Source organism: Rhinopithecus bieti, unplaced genomic scaffold, assembly GCF_001698545.2.
Source record: "Rhinopithecus bieti isolate Rb0 unplaced genomic scaffold, ASM169854v2 scaffold_18354, whole genome shotgun sequence".
NCBI lineage: Eukaryota > Metazoa > Chordata > Mammalia > Primates > Cercopithecidae > Rhinopithecus > Rhinopithecus bieti.
In genome coordinates this window covers 913,700-934,018 of record NW_016809835.1, presented here as the reverse complement: position 1 = coordinate 934,018, position 20,319 = coordinate 913,700, and the positions used below count along the sequence as shown (strand labels likewise).

Sequence of the window (20,319 nt, the reverse complement as noted above, 5' to 3'; positions counted from 1 at the left end):
AGTGGGGTGGGTCAGATAAGGCCCAGAAAAGAATGATAATCTTGCTTCACTTTCTCGAAGTGACTTTTCTTTTTCTTTTTTTTGAGACAAGGTCTTACTCTGTCACCCAGGCTTGAGTGCAGTGGCAGGATCATGGTTCATTGAAGCCTTAACCTGCTAGGATTAAGCAATCCTCCCATGTCAGCTACCTGAGTAGCTGGAACTACAGGTGTGTGCCACCACGCCTGGCTTTCTTTTGTAGAAATGAGGTCTTACTATGTTGCCCAGGCTGGTCTCTAACTCCTAAGCTCAAGTAATCCTCTTGCCTCAGCCTCCCAAAATGTTAGGATCACAGTTGTGAACCACTATGCCCACCAAAGTGACTTTTCTGTAGCAGTTTTTGGGTAGCAGTTTCTTCGTAAAATTGCTGTTTTCTAATTAGGATGGCAGCAGTATAACTATTTTTCCAGAGCTAGTTTAGTTCCTTTGGAGCTCAGTGAACTAGGTGAAATGACATGTGTGAATTGAGATGAGCTTTTATCTTAAATGGAACTTGAATACAGTTGATATTTTGATTTGGTTAGAATCACATTTTCCATTTTCTTTCTTCCTTTTCTTTTCTGTTTTTTTTTTTGAGACAGGGTCTCATTCTGTTGCCCAGGCTAGAGTGCAGTTGTGTGATTTTGGCTCACTGCAACCTCTGCCTCCTGGGCTCAAGCAATCTTTACACCCCAGCCTCCTGAGTAGCTGGGACTATAGGTGCATACCACCATGCCTGGCTAATTTTTGTATTTTTTTTGTAAAGATGGAGCCGTGCAATGTTGCCCGGGCTGGTCTTGAACTCCTAGGCTCAAGCAATCCTCCTGCCTTGGCCTCCCAAAGTCCTGGGATTATAGGCATGAGCCATCGGGCCTGGTACATTTTTCTTTTTTTAAACTTTTTTATTTTTTTTTGAGATGGAGTTTTGCTCTTGTTGCCCAGGCTAGTGGGCAATGGCACAATCTCGGCTCACCACAACCTCCGCCTCCCAGGTTCAAGCGATTCTCCTGCCTCAGCCTTCCCAAGTAGTGGGATTACAGGCATGCGCCACCAAGCCTGGCTAATTTTGCATTTTTAGTAGAGACAGGGTTGCTTCATGTGGGTGAGGCTGGTCTTGAACTCCTGACCTCAGGTGATCTGCCTGCCTCGGCCTCCCAAAGTGCTGGAATTACAGGCGTGAGCCACCGCGCCTGGCCGGGCTTGGTACATTTTTCTTTTAGGCCAAATGTAAGTACATTTCTTACAATTGTTTTTGTGGTAGAAGGAAAAGTGCCTCTCTTTTCTTTCTTCCTGTTCAACTCTGAACCCATTCCAAGCTGGCTTCTATACTCCTCACTCCCCTGAAGCAGCAGGACACAGTAGTCCTCACTTACCTGTGGGGCGAACGTTCCAAGCCCCCAGTGGATATCTGAAACCACAGATAGTACCAAACCCTATAGATACTATATTTTTTCCTATATGTACATATCAATGATAAAGTTTATAAATTAGGCACAGTAAGAGATTAACAACAATGTCTAATAATAGAACAATTATAATGATATACCATTCACAATTTCACAGAGAGATTTGTTCTTACTGTAGATCTTAGCAACCTTGGGATACAATTTTTTTCTTTCCTTATTAAGTTGAGAACTTTCAACTTTTCACTTAAAGGAAGCACTTTATGGCTTCTCTTTGGCATTTCCAAATTGCCAGCACCACTACTCTTGTGCAATGGGGTCATTTTTAAGTAAAATAAGGGTGACTTGCATGTAAGCACTGCAATGCTGTGACAGTCAAACTGATAACAGACAAGGCTAATAAGTGTCTCACGGAAAGGAAGCGTGTAGAGCTATGATGGACAAATGGAGAATTCATGTCCCAGCTGGGCTGGAGTGGGACAGCATCAGATTTCATCACACTACTTGGAACTGCGCTGAATTTAAAACTTATGAATCACCTGGGCATGGTGGCTCATGCCTGTAATTCCAGCACTCTTGGAGGCTGAGGCAGGCAGATCGCTTGAGCCCAGGAGTTCGAGACCAGCCTGGGCAACATGGCAAAACTTTGTCTTTACAAGAAGTACCAAAATTAGCCAGGGGGTGGTAGTGTGCATCTGTAGTCCCAGTTACTTAGGAGGCTGGCTGAGGTGGGAGGATCACCTGAGCCCAGGAGGCAGAGGTTGCAGCAAGCTGAGATCATGCCACTACACTCCAGCCTGGGTGACAGAGCAAGACTCTGTCTTAAAAAAAAACAAAAAACAAAAAACAGGCCGGGCACATGGCTCACACCTGTAATCCCAGCACTTTGGGAGGCCGAGGCAGGTGGATCACCTGAGTTGGGAGTTTGAGACCAGCCTGGCCAACATGGAGAAACCCCATCTCTACTAAAAATACAAAAAAATCGGCCGGGCCCGGTGGCTCGTGCCTGAATCCCAGCACTTTGGGAGGCCAAGGCAAGCGGATCACCTGAGTTGGGAGTTCGAGACCAGCCTGACCAACATAGAGAAACCCCGTCTCTACTAAAAATACAAAATTAGCCGGGCGTGGTGGTACATGCCTGTAATCCCAGCTACTTGGGAGGCTGAGGCAGGAGAATTGCTTGCACCCGGGAGGCAGAGGTTGTGGTGAGCTGAGATTGTGCCATTGTACTCCAGCCTGGGCAACAAGAGCAAAACTCCATCTCAAAAAACAACAACAACAACAACAACAACAACNCCAACATGGAGAAACCCCATCTCTACTAAAATACAAAAAAATCGGCCGGGCCCGGTGGCTCGTGCCTGAATCCCAGCACTTTGGGAGGCCAAGGCAAGCGGATCACCTGAGTTGGGAGTTCGAGACCAGCCTGACCAACATAGAGAAACCCCGTCTCTACTAAAATACAAAATTAGCCGGGCGTGGTGGTACATGCCTGTAATCCCAGCTACTTGGGAGGCTGAGGCAGGAGAATTGCTTGCACCCGGGAGGCAGAGGTTGTGGTGAGCTGAGATTGTGCCATTGTACTCCAGCCTGGGCAACAAGAGCAAAACTCCATCTCAAAAAACAACAACAACAACAACAACAACAACAACAAAAAAAAACAATTAGCCAGGTGTGGTGGCAAGCACCTGTAATCCCAGCTACTTGGGAGGCTGAGGCACGAAAATTGCTTAAACTCTGGAGGTGGAGGTTGCAGTGAGCCGAGATCATGCCATTGCACTCCAGTCTGGGTGACAGAGTGAGACTCTGTCTCAAAAACAAACAAAAAACAAAAAAAACCCTTATGAATTGTTTATTTCTGGAATTTTTCATTTAATATTTTCAGACTGTGGTTGATCACAGGTAACTGAAATTGTGGAAAGCAAAACCGTAGATAAGGGGCCTACATACTTTCAGCTGTGTATTATCTCATTTCTGTACAGCTTTCAATATAATTGATCTCTCTGTCCTTCTTGAAACATTCTCTTTCCTTGGCTTCCAGAATACTGCATTTGATTGTCTCAAAGGAAGCTCGAGTTCTTTGTGTCCTAAAATAAACTTACGATCTTTCCCCCAAACCTAATCCTCTTCTATCTCATTGGATGGTGCCATTTATCCAGTTTAGCAAATTAAAAGCTTAGTTATCATCCTTAACACCTCCCCTTTCTTGTAATCTATTACCAGGTTGCATCATGTTTTACCTTCTAAGTGTTTCTCAAATCAATCCAAAAATTTTCATCTCCATCACTATCAAGTCTACTCTGCCATCATCTTTACCACTACAGTCATCTTCTAGCTAAGCCTTCCAAGTTTACACTTTCCTTTATCCAATCTATTTTCCACATTCTGTCATGGTAATATTTTCCAAATGCAAATCTTACAATGCATTGCCCGCCGCATAACACTCCACCCTAGGTTTCCAGTGGCTTTCCATTATCCTTATGACAAACTCAAATCATTACCAATGGCCAATAACATCCTACATGGTTTTGCCCCAATTTACCTTTTCAGCTTCATTTCACATTAGGCTGTTTCCTGCTCTCTGGGTTCCACTAGCCCTTTTGTACCTTTCTCAATAGCGCTGTTTTGTCTTCCAATACAGGACATTGCTCAGATAATTTTCCATGCCCTAGAACACTCCTGTTAAATCAAGTTTAGCCTAAAGCTGCCTCCTTACATATTTTAACTTCAGTCTAAAGGTTTCTCTGTACATCATGAACTATTACCCAAATGGAGTTGTAAACAGATTGTAGCCTACTCTTGTCCTAAGTTTTGACCAGTCAAAGGTGGCCAACTGTTCAAACTGTGTTCAAGTAAGGCAAACACCAAGCTGTAACCAATTTGGCCTTTTCTGTACCTCACTTCCATTTTCTGTATGCCAATTTCCACTTTCTGTCCATAAATCTTCTTCCACCACATGGCTATGCTGGAATCTCTGAGCCTACTCTGGTTCGGGAGGCAGCACAATTCATGAATCATTCTTTGCTCAATTAAACTCTTCTACATTTAATTTGGCTAAAGCCTTTCTTTTAACACTCCCTACCTTAACATTTTCTCATTGACACCCTCCTTATCCTTTTTCTTGCAGGTTGAGTTCTCCAGAAGCAGACTCACATGGAGCTTAGTGTGGAAAAGGGTGTTTTTGGGACAACAGCTGGGAAAGAGAGGGAAAGAAAGCATACTTTGGCAGAGGGGGAAGTCAAGAAGTAGTACAGTCCAACAAAAGCCTCATGGAGACTTTTTGAGCTAAAATGAACTTTCAGGTATCTTACATTCAGTTGAAATGACTGGGCCTTTATACTCCCACTTCAATCATTCATGAGATGTACATCAACCTTGGAAGGATGATTCTTTGCATGTAAGGAATCCCTAAAGGTACCTATAGCTGAAGATCATCTGCTGACCACGTTCCCCGTAGGCCAAGAGATCTTTCTTTGAAGGAGGATTTGGGTTGTGCACAGTAGTGTTGTAGCACTTCCTTCTTAGTTCAGCTAAAAACAAGATCCTTGTCACATGACCATGAAAGGTTAGGTTTGCAGACACTTTGAAGGGTGAGAAAAGTAGAATTTATTGGTCACAAAGAAAAAAAAAGGAAACAGGAACTCTCAGCAGAGGGAGAGTCCTGCTAGTATATAGGCTTCCTACCTTACAGATTGAATCCCAGGTTCCACCCAGGAAGAGAAGGGCCAGGTTCCTCCTGCTGTAAAGGGTGTGAACTTCTGTGGCTCTACCCCAGTGGGCACAGGCTGGTCAGAGTTTCCCCGGGAGCCTCTTTACACTTGGCTATCTCAGTAGTATGTTGGTAAATGTTTAACAACCAGCTCTTTGGGAGAAAAAGCCCCATTTTATACTGTTTCGGTTTCAAGCTATCAATTGTGATATCAGTGAATGTGGAACTGGGAAAAGATGCACAACAGATAACCTCAAAAGCACAGATAATAGTAAAATGTAGCAAAAAATAATTAGGAAGTGATGAGTTTTGAGTATTATTGATTTGTGTTTTTAATATAGTTATAAGTTTACATAATATTTAATAATGGCTGTTTAAAACCTGTCTCAAAATTCCTAACAATTCAACCATTGGCTCCCATGAGGCAGTATGATCTGACTCCAGTACCACTGCTGGTCACACATCACAGCATCCACCACACTTCTGACCCAGCTCAGTAATCACTTTCTCAGGGAGCCTTTCTAAAACCCTCAATGAAGATGAAATATTACAATTGTATGTTATTAAGCTACTGTGTACTTCTTCTTTATCACAGGGTAGTTTTTTATTTATTTTACTGATAGATTAGTTGATTATGCTCCACGAGAGTAGAGACAGAGACTATTTTACTTCTTCCCTCTATCTCCTCTATCAAAAATTGCTGGGCGTGATGGCTCACGCCTGTAATCTCAGCAATTTGAGAGGCTGAGGCGGGCAGATCCCTGGAGGTCAGGAGTTTGAGACCAGGCTGGCCAACATAGTGAAACCCCATCTCTACTAAAAATACAAAATTAGCACGGTATGATGGTGCAGGCCTCTAATCCCAGCTACTTGGAAGGCTGAGGCTGGAGAATCACTTGAACCTGGGAGGTGGAGTTTGCAGTGAGCTGAAGTCATACCACTATCCTCCAGCCTGGGCAACAGAGTGAGACTCCATCTCAAAAAAAAAAAAAAAAAAAAAAAAAAAAAAAAAAAAAAAAAAAAAAATTGCAGATACAATACTTGCTGAAAGAGTAAATGAATTATGAAAACAGAAAGTGTGTATATCTTTATATATTCCAGAAATCTGTTCCTCCTAAAAAAGAGGTTTTCTTCTATTATAAATGAATTATGTACAAATGAGTCTCATCACATACAAATTTACCATATGCAAGCTCAACCATATTAACTCAACCCCACGAAAATAAGAGAGGGAGAAAGTGGCAAAGTAAATGGTGCATGATTCCACCTAACATTCCGCTCAGTGAACCGTAGGCTAAGCATGAGATGGGATGTGCAAATCTGCTTTCCCTTGGTCCCTAGTTTGTTGGTCCTAGTTCCTGGGTGCCTCTGATAACATCATCTTACCGGAGTTAAGTGTTATTCTAAAAAGAAATACATGTAGATAGTTGCTTTTCTGTTGTTCCATCTGGTGCTCAAACAAATAGCAACAATTCCAATGATAGGGGGAAAAAAAAATAGGCCATGTTGCAAAATTACCCTGAACACTTACTAAATCACTATTGGACTTTCTGAGAGATGGCTCAATTTTTTTTTTTTTTTTTTTTTGAGATGGAGTCTGGCTCTGTCGCTCAGGCTGGAGTGTAATAGTGCGATCTGGGCTCACTACAACCTCCGTCTCCTGGGTTCAAGCGATTTTCCTGCCTCAGCCTCCTGAGTAGCTGGGACTATAGGCCTGCACCACCAGCTAATTTTGTGTTTTTAGTAGAGATGAGGTTTCACCATTTTGTACAGGCTGGTCTAGAACTCCTGACCTCAGGTGATCTGCCCGCCTTGGTCTCCCAAAGTGCTGGGATTACAGGCATGGGCCACCGTGCCTGACTGAGATGGCCCAATTTAAGGGATGTTTGGGGTAATATTGCATACATGATTTTTGGTTTTTGTATTAGCTTGGCACTGAATCTCCATGGAATATGAAACTGCATTGTTTTATAAAAGAACTGAAAATATAGAAAATTGGAAGAAAGTATACACACTTAAAGCCATAAAATAAGAAATCTATCTCTAAAATGCTCATGCAATAATAGCATATTTCCTTTTAGTCTCTTTTCTAAGGATAGTGTTTTGGAATTTTAGTTTGTATATTGTGGTACAAGTATAATTTTGTATTCTTTTTTCTCATACTATAACTGAGAGAGAAAAAAACATCTTTTAATCTGAGAAAGGCAAGCCTCTTTAAATTATCCAGGCCCAGAGAGGCATTTAAACTGCAACAGCAATCACTCCCCTCTTGAAGCCACTTGCAACGCGGGGCGCTAGACTATAGTTCAACAATGGATAGCCAATCGCTAACCAATGTTATTTCTGTAAACCAAGGAGACTTCCCGACAAACCCTCCTGATATGTGGGTTTGAGCCTCTCCTTTGTTTCCCAGAGCACTCTAAAAAGCAAGCTGGAAGTATGTCCCATGCTACAGTCCTCAACCTTGGCCCAAATTAACTCTCTATATTTAAAGTTTGCCTCAGTTTTGCCCCTTTAGGTTAACAGAACACAGAAATTTCTGTATTATAGTAAATTCAGTATAAATGTATATCTTGAATTTTCTGAAAAATGTGCTAGACATGCATTTTCCTCATTATGTTCTTTTTTCTTTTCTTTTCTTTTTTTTTTTTTAGACAGTCTCTCTCTGAAGCCCAGGCTCGAATGCAATGGCACGATCTCGGCTCATTGCAACCTCCGCCTGCTGGGTTCAAGTGATCCTCCTGCCTCAGCCTCCCAAGTAGCTGGGATTACAGGCATGCGCCACCATGCATGGCTAATTTTTGTATTTTTACTAAAGATGGGGTTTCACCATGTTGGCCAGGCTGGTCTTGAACTCTTGACCTCAGGTGATCCACTCACCTCTGCCTCTCAAAGTGCTGTGATTACAGGCGTGAGCCACGGCGCCCAGCCTTTCCTCATTATGTTCTAAAAATGATGGTTTAGTAACTATAACTACGTAAGTAAGGTTTATAACAGGCCATTGTTTTGGGATAGCCTCCTGCCCTAGGCCCCAGCAGCCCAAACCAGAATGGAGTCACTTACGCTAAGTGCCATGTAATCAAACAGAACTTTGAAATGAGCCAGTTTTCCAAAATACAGGAGATTCCAGTCAACCTGAGACAGCATAATAAGGAAGTTCCCTCTGTTTTTGTTTGTTTGTTTGTTTGTTTTTGAGACTGAGTCTCGCTCTATTGCCCAGGCTGGAGTGCAGGGGCAGCAGTGGCATGATCTCAGCTCACTGCAACCTCCACCTCCCGCATTCAAGCGATTCTCCTGCCTCAGCCTCCTGAGTAGCTGGGACTATAGGCACACGCCACCATGTCCAGCTAATTTTTGTATTTTTAGTAGAGACGGGGTTTCACCATGTTGGCCAGGTTGGTCTCGATCGCCTGACCTTGTGATCCACCCGCCTTGGCCTCCCAAAGTGCTGGGATTACAGGCGTGAGCCACCGCGCCCGGCCAGTCCCCTCTGTTTTTAACCTTAGAAGGAAGGTAACTATGAAATGGCCGATTTACCGTTTGGTCTCTGTTTCTGTTTTCTTCAGCCCTTTTTGGCCTACAAAGCCAACCTCCTCTGCTCTGTCTACCAGAACACCCGTTCTATTTCATACAGTGAGGCGTTGCCTGATTCTAGAATCACAAATAAAAGCCAAGTGGATTTTTAAACTAAATTTGTTGTAATTTTGTCTTTTTTTTTTGGTTTGTTTTGAGATGGAATTTCACTCTGTAACCCAGGCTGCAGTGAAGTGGTGCGATCTCGGCTCACTCTCACCTCTGCCCCTGCTAGGTTCAAGCAATTCTCCTGCCTCAGCCTTCCAAGTAGCTAGCAATATAGGCGCCAGCCACCACACTCAGCTAATTGTTGCATTTTTAGTGGAGATGGGGTTTCACCATGTTGGCCAGCCTGGTATCAAACTGACTTCAGGTTATCCACCTGCCTCGGCCTCCCAAAGTGCTAGGATTACAGGCGTGAGCCACTGTGCCCAGCCTGTAATTTTGTCTTTTGAAATAAATTAAAGTCAAACATCCTAATAGCAAATAGGCCAAGAAATGAACAGATAAGAGACAGTATAATTTAGCCTGAGTGGCTACAGCTGTATAAAAAGATGCTCCACCCCGTTAGTAACAGGGAACTTCAAATGGAAACCATAGTGAAATACAATTCCGTATGCTTTGGATTGGCAAAACGTTTGAAGTGTTATGACATCATCAAATGTAGTGTGGACCTTGCCCACTGCCTAGACAGAGCCGATTTCTCAAGACAGGGCAACTGCAATAGAGAAAGAGTAATTTAGGCAGAACTGGTTGTGTGAGAGACTGGAGTTTTATTATTAATTCAAATCTGTCTTACTGAGCATTTGAGGAGCAGAGTTTTTAAGGACAACTTGGTAGGGGGAAGCCAGTGAGCCAGGAGTGCTGATTGGTCAGGGATGAAATCATAAGGAGTCAAAGCTGTCATCTAGAGCTGAGTCAGTTCCTGGGTGGGGGCCATAAGATCAGATGAGCCAGTTTATCGATCTCAGTGGGGCCAGCTGATCCATCAAGTGCAGGGTCTGCAAAATCTCTCAAGCGCTGATCTTAGGAGCAGTTTAGGGAGGGTCAGAATCTTGCAGCCTTCAGCTGCATGACTCCTAAACCATAATTTCTAATCTCGTGGCTAATATTAGTCTTACAAAGGCAGTTTGGTCCCCAGGCAAGAAGGAGGTCTGCTTTGGGAAAGGGCTGTTATTGTCCTTGTTCCAAACTATAAACTATAAGTTTCTCCCAAAGTTAGTTTAACTTATGCCCAGGAATGAACAAGGACAGCTTGGAGGTTAGAAGCAAGATGAAGTCGATTAAGTTAGATCTCTTTCACTGTCTCAGTCACAATTTTGCAAAGGTGGTTTCAGACATGAGGAAGAGAACTGACTTCTTTGGGAGAGCACATCATTAAAATTCCTTTGCAGAGCAATTTGGCATCGTTTAGTAAAGTTGAAGATGCACAATTATTTGATAGCAATTTTACTCCAGGATGAACATCCTAGGGCGGTGGTTCTAAAGTGCAGTCTTCAGACCAACAGCATCAGCATTGCTTAAGGACTTGTTAGAAATGAATTAGAAACTCTGGGGGTGGAATTCAACAGTCTATTCTTTAATAAAACTCTCAGGTGATTCTGATGCTTTCTAAAATTTGAGAGCCACTGGCCTAGAGAAATACTTGCAAATCAACACAAGGCGTCAGATTTGGGGTTCATTTTGGCATTGATGGTAGTAGAATAGATGGGGTAACAATTTAAATGCTCATCAATATGATATGCAATGAAAAATTATATATTCATATCATGAAACACTATATAGCAGATACAATGAGTGAATTAAAGTTATGTGTATTAAGCTAAATAAATATTTAAACTTGAGTGATAAGACTTGGGAATTTTCAGAAAGCAAACAAACAAACCCCCCCCTTCCCCACCAAAGAAAACTTGAGTGAGAAAAATAAGCTTAAAAGGACATATACAGTATTATACAATTTCTGTAAAGTCAAAAATCATGCCAAACAATATTATCTTTTGTTAAGAAATATATACTGTGTAGTAAAAGTATAAATACATAAAAGAGAATGACAAATGCTAAATTAAAGATATTGTACTGGGAATGTGGTAGGGAAGGGAGTCTATTGTGTTTAGAAATGTTTTATTTTAGACTGAGTGGGTGTTCATTGTATTACCTAATGTATTTTCTTTCTTTCTTTTTTTATGAGATGGAGTTTCACTCTTGTCACCCAGGCTGGAGTGCAATGGCGAGATCTCAGCTCACCACAACCTCTGTCTCCCAGGTTCAAGTGATTCTTCTGCCTCAGCCTTCCGAGTAGCTGAGATTACAGGCATGCACCACCAAGCCTGGCTAATTTTTTGTATTTTTAGTAAAGAGGGGGTTTCTCCATGTTGGTCAGGATGGTCTTGAACTCCTGACCTCAGGTGATCCGCCCGCCTTGGCCTCCCAAAGTGCTGGGATTACAGGTGTGAGCCACTGTACCTGGCCACATAATGTATTTTCTAGACATTTTTTGCTTGATTTGTTTTATAAAGAATTGAAATAAAATGAAACTTATATACATGAACTCCAGAAAAATTCTGATACATAATCCTCTTGGGATCGTAGTACTTTATTCTTTATTCTTTTTTTTTTGAGACGGACTCTCTCTTTGTTGCCCAGGCTGGAGTGCAGTGGCACAGTCTTGCCTCACTGTGACCTCTGCCTCCCGGGTTCAGCTGATTCTCCCGCCTCAGCCTCCTGAGCAGTTGGGATTACAGGCAAGTGCTCCCACGCCTGATTAATTTTTGTATTTTTAGTAGACGTGGGGTTTTGCCATGTTGGCCTGGCTGATCTCAAACTCCTGGCCTCAGGTGATCCGCCTGCCTCAGCCTCCCAAAGTGCTGGGATTACAGGTGTGAGCCACCACGCCTGGCCCATAGAACTTTGTTCTTGATCCTTTTTTCCTCCTTCACAAAGGTGACTTTATTGATTTCTCTGGTGATGTTTTGGGGTCTACCCCCTTCCCCCAGCTCTCTCCAGTCACCCGTCCCCAACTCAGTCATAGAGGAGACCACCTTTTCCGCACAGGAAGGAGCTCAGGAACCCTGTCAGTGCATAAAGGAGGGCACAGAGAGATAAGGAGAGTCTGGAGAAGGAAGCAGGGAGTGTGAGATGAGAGGTTTCCAACAGAGTGCAAGAAGAGGGGCCTAGAGGCAAGAGAGAGGCAAGAAGCAAGGAGGAGGCTCTCAGTAGAGGTAGAGGGAGAAGAGAGGCAGAGCCCAAAGTGTCCTTTTAAATCTGGCTGTACCCCGACTTTGGACCCCACCTGCAGCTTGGTCTCACCACCTCCTCATCCCTCTTTGCATCCTCTCTTTCAGCCCTGAGACTGGTCTTGCCACTGCCCAGTGTACATCTTCCTTGCCACCTCCACAACCTTTCATCTAGGGTCCCTCCCTCTTTTCTGTCCAAAGTCCTTCCCATTCTTTAAGTTAAGTTGGAGCACTAGATAAATCCAGGCACCAGAGATGGGGTGTGTGTGTGTGTGTGTGTGTGTGTGTGTGTGCGCGCGCGCGTGTGTGTGTGTGAGAGAGAGAGAAAGAGCGAGAGAGAGGGGCAGGGAGAGAGAGAGGGGGGCGGGGCGAGATAGAGAGGGGCGTGGAGAGAGAGAGGTGGGGGGAGAGAGAGAGAGGAGAGAGGACAGGTATTTAGGGGGCTGGGGTGAGGCTGCACAGGAAGCTGAGGGGGTCAGAGGAAGGGAAAGGGCGGAGGAGGAGGAGTGTGTGGTGTGGCCCCAGGAGCGCCCTTGGTCATCGGATCACTGTGCTGAGGGTGGAGTGGTACTCCGGGTGCCCTGGCAGCAGGGGCCGCTTGAGGGTGCGCCAGGTTTCATCTCGGTTCTGCCGCACATAATGCACCAGGTCAGCCACTCTCCAAAGGCAGGGGCCACATTGGTGCTCCGCTGGGCCCTGCCCCGCCCTACACAGCTCTTCCTCCCCTGCCAGCAGCAGGAGCTCCTGCTCCACCAAGGTCTGGTCGGGTGCCGGGGGCCGCACACGATGCCTGTCCTGGTGCCCGGTGCCAGCGTCACCAGCCTGAGCACTCCCTGGAGGGCACAGTCCCAGTGTCACGGGTTGGCGGATTGATTCACTTGGATCTGCAGCCCCACGAAGGCCTCCACGGGCACCGAGGTCAGCTTTTCAGAGAGGTCGAGGTGGTGCACCGTGCCCGCCAGGGCTGAGAAGGCTGCCCCTAAGAGGCGGGCGAGGACATTACGGGACAGATGCAGCTCCTCCAGGACAGGCGGGTGCTGGAAGGCACCAAGGGCACTGACGCCAGCTGGTTGGCACCCAGGCCTGTGGGTGTAGCTGAGATGTGGCGGGGAAACAGAGCTTAGGCCTGCCTGGCTGCAGCCGAGCGTCCGTTCACCGGCTTCCTCTGCCACATGGCAGCCTTGGGAAGGTGCCTGGGGGCTGGGCACGGTACCCCGGTGCCTGTTACCAGCGGGAGGGATGGGAGGTGACAGGCTTCTGGTGGGAGCGTGGCCACAGAAGGGCAGGGTCCCGGAGTGGAGTAGGACCCCTGTCGGCGGCAGGGCCTTCTCCTGTGCCGCTGCCCTCTCCCGGGAAGTAGCCTCCCTGCTGCTGGGCTCTGGAGACCCACTGCCTCCTCCACAAGCCCTGTTTGCTCCTAGCTGCTGGAAGTTGCGGGCTGGGGTGGAACAGTGTTGGGTTTCCTCGCATGTGGTTCCGGGCCCAGGTGTGGAATACCTGAGCCAGGGCTTGGCCAGTCATTGCCAAGAGAGGGTAGATCCTGGACCTGGATGAGCTCTGCCATGGGGAAACCAGCCCCCAATTCCAATTCCTGCCTCTGGCTCCACTCCCAAAGCCTTGGCATTGCCATCTTTCTTCACTCTTCGAGTTTGGGACTGCCTCCCAGAACCCCTCTTCCTTACCGAGAGTCTGGCTGGGCAGAAGGATCCCGGGTTGGCAGGCCAGAGGTGCAAAATAGGGTGGGGCCCATCTCACATCCACTGCCTGCAGCAACCTGTATCCCCCACCTCCATCCATCCCTCTGCTGTCCTCAGCCCTTCTAGCATGCTCTGTGGCACTTTCTTCCATGGCGAGCGGACGTCCCTCTGCCTTTTCCTTGGAAAACATGTCTCTCTTCAGGGGACTTCATTTCCTGGCTTCTCAAGGTGCTCAGCCCCTTTCTATTCTTTTTTTTTTTTCTTTTTTTTTTTGAGACGGAGTCTCGCCTCTGTCGCCCAGGCTGAGTGCAAGTGGCGCAATCTCGGCTCACTGCAGCTCCGCCTCCCAGGGTTTACGCCATTCTCCTGCCTCTAGCCTCCCGAGTAGCTGGGACTACAGGCGCCCGCCATCTCGCCCGGCTAGTTTTTTTGTAGTTTTTAAATAAGACGGGGTTTCCCGTGTAGGCCCAGGGATGGTCTCGATCTCCCCTGACCTCGTGACCCACCCGTCTCGGCCTCCCAACAAAGTGCTGGGATTACAGGCTTGAGCACCGCGCCCGGACCCCTTTCTATTCTTTAATCCTAATGTAACATATATGACGAAAAGACTTGAGGAACGAGACTTTTCAAAGTTCCTCTGGCTCTTTAACCACTAAAATTTCATATGATCAACTAGAACCCAAGGCTGGGGCGTCGTGACTCCACTCCTGTAATCCCAGCACTTTGGGAGGCCGAGGTAGGCGGATCATGAGGTCAGGAGTTCCGAGACCAGCCTGGCAATATGGTGAAACTCTGTCTCTCCAAGAAATACAAAAATTAGCCCAGGCGTGGTGGCGGGCACCTTGTAATCCCAGCTACCTCCGGGAGGCTGAGGCAGGAGAATCGCTTAAAAACCCGAAGAGGTGGAGGTGCAGTGAGCTGAGATCTCACCATTGCACTCCAGCCTGGGCGACAGAGCAAGATGCCATCCTCAAAAAAAAAAAAAAAAAAAAAAAAAAAAAAAAAAAAAAAAAAAATTGAACCTAAGACTCATAGGCCTTAGTATATTTAGTGAATAGCTCTGATTTATCTTTATAAGTTCTCTTTGTGCCTGACTTATTTCTCATTACCTTCATGTTCTTATTTTATTTTGATCTTGAATTAAATAGATGCCAGGGATTTACAAAATAAGAGTTATAGGAAATATTTTTCAGCTATTAAAGTGGACATAATTAAAAACCTTAAGACAGTTTCAGGAATGCTGTGGAGAACTCCTGTGTTCCCTTCGCCTGATTCCCTAATCGTTAGTAACTTACCATATCTGCCTTATTATTATTATTTCTCTCTGTATAGATACAGATTCTCTTTCCAGAACTATCTGAGAATAAGTTACAGACATGATGCCAATCACCCCTAAATACTTTAGTGTCTGTTTCATAAAAATAAGGATACTCTTCTATGTAATCACAGAATGCCCATGAAAATCGGGAAATTAACATTGAATCCAAAGCACCTTCTTTTTTTTTTGAGATGAAGTTTCACTCTTGTTGCCCAGGCTGGAATGCAATGGCACAATCTTGGCTCACTGCAACCTCCTTCTCCCGGGTTCAAGCAATTCTCCTGCTTCAGCCTCCTGAGTAGCTGGGATTACAGGCACCTGCCATTATGCCTGGCTAATGTTTTATATTTTTAGTAGAGACAGGTTTCACCATGTTGGCCAGGCTGGTCTCAAATCCCTGACCTCAGGTGATCCACCTGCCTCGGCCTCCCAAAGTGCTGGGATTACAGGCGTGAGCCACCATGACCGGCCACCACAGCATCTTCTAATCCACAAACTTCATTCAAATTTTACTGACTTTTCCCAGTAAAGTTATTTATAGGTCCAGGATACAATACAGGATCACGTGTTGCATTTAATTGCCATGTCTCATTTGTTTCCTTTTTTTCTGGAACAATTCCTAGTCTCTTCTTTCTTTCATGACCCAGAAGTTTGAAGAGGACAGGTCAATTATTTTGCAGAATGTCCACCAGATTGTGTTTGATGTTTCCTCATGATTGGATTTAGGATAATCATTTTGGCAGAAATGCTGCAGAAGTGATGCGGTGTTTTTTTTTTTTTTTTTTTTTTCTTTTTTTTTTTGAGACGGAGTCCTGCACTGTTGCCCAGGCTAGAGTGCAGTGGCGCCATCTCAGCTCACTGCAACCTCCGCCTCGTGGGTTCAAGCGATTCTCCTGTCTCAGTCTCCCCAGTAGCTGGGATTACAGGCTTGTGCCACCATGCTCAGCTAATTTTTGTATTTTTGTTAGAGATGAGGTTTCACCATGTTGGCCAGGCTGGTCTCTAACTCCCGACCTCAAGTGATCCACCTGCCTCGGCCTCCCAAAGTGCTGGGATTACAGGCATGAGCCACCAAACCCAACCAGCTGTGTTCTTCTTAATGCATCACATCAGAAGGCATATGATGTTGATTTGTCTCATCACTGGTGAAATTAACTTTCATCATTTGGTATGATGATGTCTGCCAGATTTTCAATGTAAAGTTAGTAAGTATTTTTGTCTTAAGATACTTTGAGACTATGCAAAAATATTGTTACTGATAACGCATTTATTTTATTTATTTTTTATTTTTTTAGACGGAGTTTCACTCTTGTTGCCCAGGCTGGAGCGCAACGGCGAATCTTGGCTCACTGCAGCCTCCACCTCTCAGATTCAAGTGATTCTCCTGCCTCAGCCTCCCGAGTAGCTGGGATTACAGGCATGTGCCACCGTGTCCGGCTAATTTTGTATTTTTAGTAGAGACGGGATTTCTCCATGTTTGTCAGACTAGTCTTGAACTCCCAACCTAAGGTGATCTGCTCGCCTCAGCCTCCCAGAGTGCTGGGATTACAGGTGTGAGCCACCATGGCTGGCCTATTTATTTATTTTTTGAGACACGGTCTTGCTGTGTCACCCAGGCTGGAATTTAGTGGTGAGATCATAGCTCACTATAGCTTTGAACTCCTGAGCTCAAGTGATTCTCTTATCTCAGTCTCTCAAGTAGCTGGGACTACAGGTGCCAGCCACCACACCACACTCAGCTAATTGTTTAAGTTAATTTTGTTTTAGAGATGGGGGGCGGGTCTCGGTGTTGCCCAGACTTTACCTATTTATATAAGTACCATTTTATTTGCTTTTTCACCAAAACGATTATTACTGTAAAGGTTATCAAATGATAATCATTGGCTGGGTGCGGTAGCTCACACCTGTAATCCCAGCACTTTGGGAGGCTGAGGAGGGCAGATCACTTGAGCTCAGGAGTTTGAGACCAGCCTGGGTAATATGGCAAAACTCCGTCTTTACAAAAAATACAAAAATTAGCCGGGCGCAGTGGCATATACTTGTAGTCCCAGCTACTTGGAAGGCTGAGGTGGGAGGATTGCTTAAACCCAGGAGTTGGAGGTTGCAGTGAGCTATGATTGTGCAGTTTGGGAGACAGAGTGAGACTCTGCCTCAAAAAAAAAAGAAAACAAAACATTATCATTCCTTCTATTATTTCTTCCACATGTATTAGTTGACCTTCTATTGTAAGGGAAAGCTTTCCCCTCCCTCTGCTCTCATTTATTTCTCTATTAATTTTTTAACTTTAATAGAAATTTTGTTTATTTTATTATATTTTTTTGTGATGGAGTCTCCCTCTGTCATCCAGGAAAAAAAATATATTTTTTTGTTTGTAATTTCTATTTTATGTTGTCAATACTTGTGAGGAATATTTATCTATTAATTGATATTAGTATGGGCTCATAGGTTCCTATTTAATGGGTTATAAGAAATTGCTATAATTCTGTCATTATTTTGATGCTCTTGTTATCCCAGAGTTAGCCAGTGGGAGCCCCTTGGCTGGCTCCTGTGTCACTTTGACACATCCCCATGATCCTTTGAGAATTGCCATACTTTATGGTACAATATGTTCTAGGTGTATTGTATGCTTTCTCTGCTTTAGCCCCAAAGTCAGTCATTTCTTCAAGGAGTTCTGGTTCATTTTGAGGAGAATAGTATTTAAAACCAAAGTCTCAGTGTCTGGTATGCTCATTGCCGCTGGTGTACTCATTGCATTTATGTGTGTGTGTGTGTGTACATGTGTGCATGCACATGTACATATACATATATTCATACATATACAGTCATCCTTTGGTACCTGTTGGCAGGGGGATTGATTCCAGGACCTCCCATGCATACCAAAATCCATGGATGCTTAAATCCCTGATATAAAGTGGTATAGTATTTGTATATAACCTCTGCACACTCTCCCTTACACTTTAATTCATCTCTGGATGACTTACAATACTTAATACCATGTAAATGCTCTGTAAATAGTTATATTGTATTGTTTAGGGAATAATGACAAGAAAAAAAAGTGTGCATGTTCAGTACAGATGCAATTTTTTTCCAAATATTTTTCATCCATGGTTCATTGAATCCACAGATGTGGAACCCACAGTCACAGAGGGCTGACTATGTGTGTATACCTTAGAGATTAGGATTTCAACAAATACATTTTGGGGGAACATAAACATTCAATGAACCACACCAACCATAAAACTGTTAGAAGAAAACATAGGTATAAATATTTGTGGCCTTAAATTAGGCAATGATTTCTTAGATATGACATCAAAAGTACAAGCAACAAAAGAAAAAATAGGGCGCGGTGGCTCAAGCCTGTAATCCCAGCACTTTGGGAGGCCGAGACGGGCGGATCACGAGGTCAGGAGATCGAGACCATCCTGGCTAACACGGTGAAACCCCGTCTCTACTAAAATACAAAACTAGCCGGGCGAGGTGGCGGGCTCCTGTAGTCCCAGCTACTCCGGAGGCTGAGGCAGGAGAATGGCTTAAACCCGGGAGGCGGAGCTTGCAGTGAGCTGAGATCCCGCCACTGCACTCCAGCCTGGGCGACAGAGCGAGACTCCGTCTCAAAAAAAAAAAAAAAAGAAAAAATAGGTAAATTAGACTTCATCAAAATTTAAATCTCATGCTTCAAAGGATTCCACCAAGAAAATGAAAAGATGCAGACACAAAGAGGGGAACAACAGACACTGGTGCTTACTTAAGGGTGAAGGGTGGAAGGAGGGAGTCTATTGGGTATTAGACCTAGTACCTGGATGATGAAATAATCTGTACATCAAACTCCCGTGGCATGAGTTTACCTATATAAAACCTGCACATGTACCCTGGAACCTAAAATAAAATGAAAAGACAAACAAAATGTAACTAGAAAATATCCACTATTGAGACAAAATTATACAAAACCGAAATAAGGCTAGGCATGGTGGCTTATGCCTGTAATTCCATCACTTTGGGAGGCTGAGGCAGGTGGATTGCTTGAGGCCAGGAATTTGAGACTAGCCTGGGCAACATGATGAAAACCCATCTACGAAAAATACAAAAATTAGCTGTGCATGGTGGCATACACCTGTAGTCCCAAATTAAAAGGCTGAAGCAGAAGGATTGCTTGTGCCTGGGAGGTGGAGGCTGCAGTAAGTTGAGATCTTGCCACTGCACTGCAGCCTGGGTGACAGAGCAAGACCCCCTCTCAAAAACAAACTAACAGAAAAAAAAAACCCCACAAAAATCCCCCCAAAAACCAAAAAACAAAAAACAAAACTTCAAAACCAACCCTAAATAAGTGGAGGGATATACCATCTTCATGGATTAGAAAGCACAATTTTAAAGATGACAAAGCCCCTGAATTGATACATGGATTCAACGAAAGCTAAAGTAAAATCCCAGCAGTTTGGTATGAGAATATGTGTTTGGTGAATGTTGATAAGCTGACTCTAAAATGCATATGGAGCCCTCATCCACCTCTGCTGCTTCCCTCTTCTGCTGCTCCTGGGGCTGCTTGTGTGCTGGTTTGGTGTGGACTTGGTGCCTCTTTCGTGAAGCAGCAGCTGAGGAGACTGGTGCTTGCATGGCTGATGAAAGGCCCAAGGAAGGAGTCAGGAATGAGAACAAAGAACATATTAATTTGAAGGTGTTGGGGCAGGATGGTTCTGTGGTGCAGTTTAAGACTAAGAGGCATACACCACTTAGTAAACTAATGAAAGCCTATTGTGAATGACAGGGATTGTCAATGAAGCAGATTAGATTCCAATTTGATGGGCAACCAATCAATAAAATAGACACACCTGCACAGTTGGAAATGGAGGATGACGATACAATTGATGCATTCCAACAGCAGATGGGAGGTGTCTACTGAGAAGGGAACCTGCTTCTTTACTCCAGAACTCTGTTCTTTATTTTATTTATTTATTTTTGAGACAGAGTCTAGCTCTGTTGCCCAGGTTGGAGTGCAATAGCGTGATCTCGGTTCACTGCAACCTCTGCCTCCCGGATTCAAGCAATTTTCCTGCCTCAGCCTCCCGAGTAGTTGGGATTACAGGTGCCCACCACCATGCCTGGCTAATTTTTGTGTTTTTAGTAGAGACGAGTTTCACCATGTTGGTCAGTCTGGTCTCGAACTCCTGACCTCAAGTGATCCGCCCACCTCGGCCTCCCAAAGTGCTGGGATCACAGGTGTGAGCCACCATGCCTGGCCAGAACTCTGTTCTTTAAAGATCAAGATTACATTCTGCATTAGAAAACTGCAATTTGGTTCCACCACATCCTGACTACTACAGTATAGTTTTCTCTGCTCTTTCGTTTCCCACTTCCCCATTCCTTTATTGTA

The 20,319-nt window shown here is 44.6% G+C and overlaps 2 pseudogenes; one reads left to right on the top strand and one right to left on the bottom strand.

The window, feature by feature from the left end:
* Window positions 1-12,473: 12,473 nt before the first annotated feature.
* Window positions 12,474-13,784, bottom strand: LOC108541122 (leucine-rich repeat-containing protein 3C-like; annotated as a pseudogene).
* Window positions 13,785-19,560: 5,776 nt separating this feature from the next.
* On the top strand, window positions 19,561-19,848 carry LOC108541137 (small ubiquitin-related modifier 2 pseudogene; annotated as a pseudogene).
* Window positions 19,849-20,319: the final 471 nt, after the last annotated feature.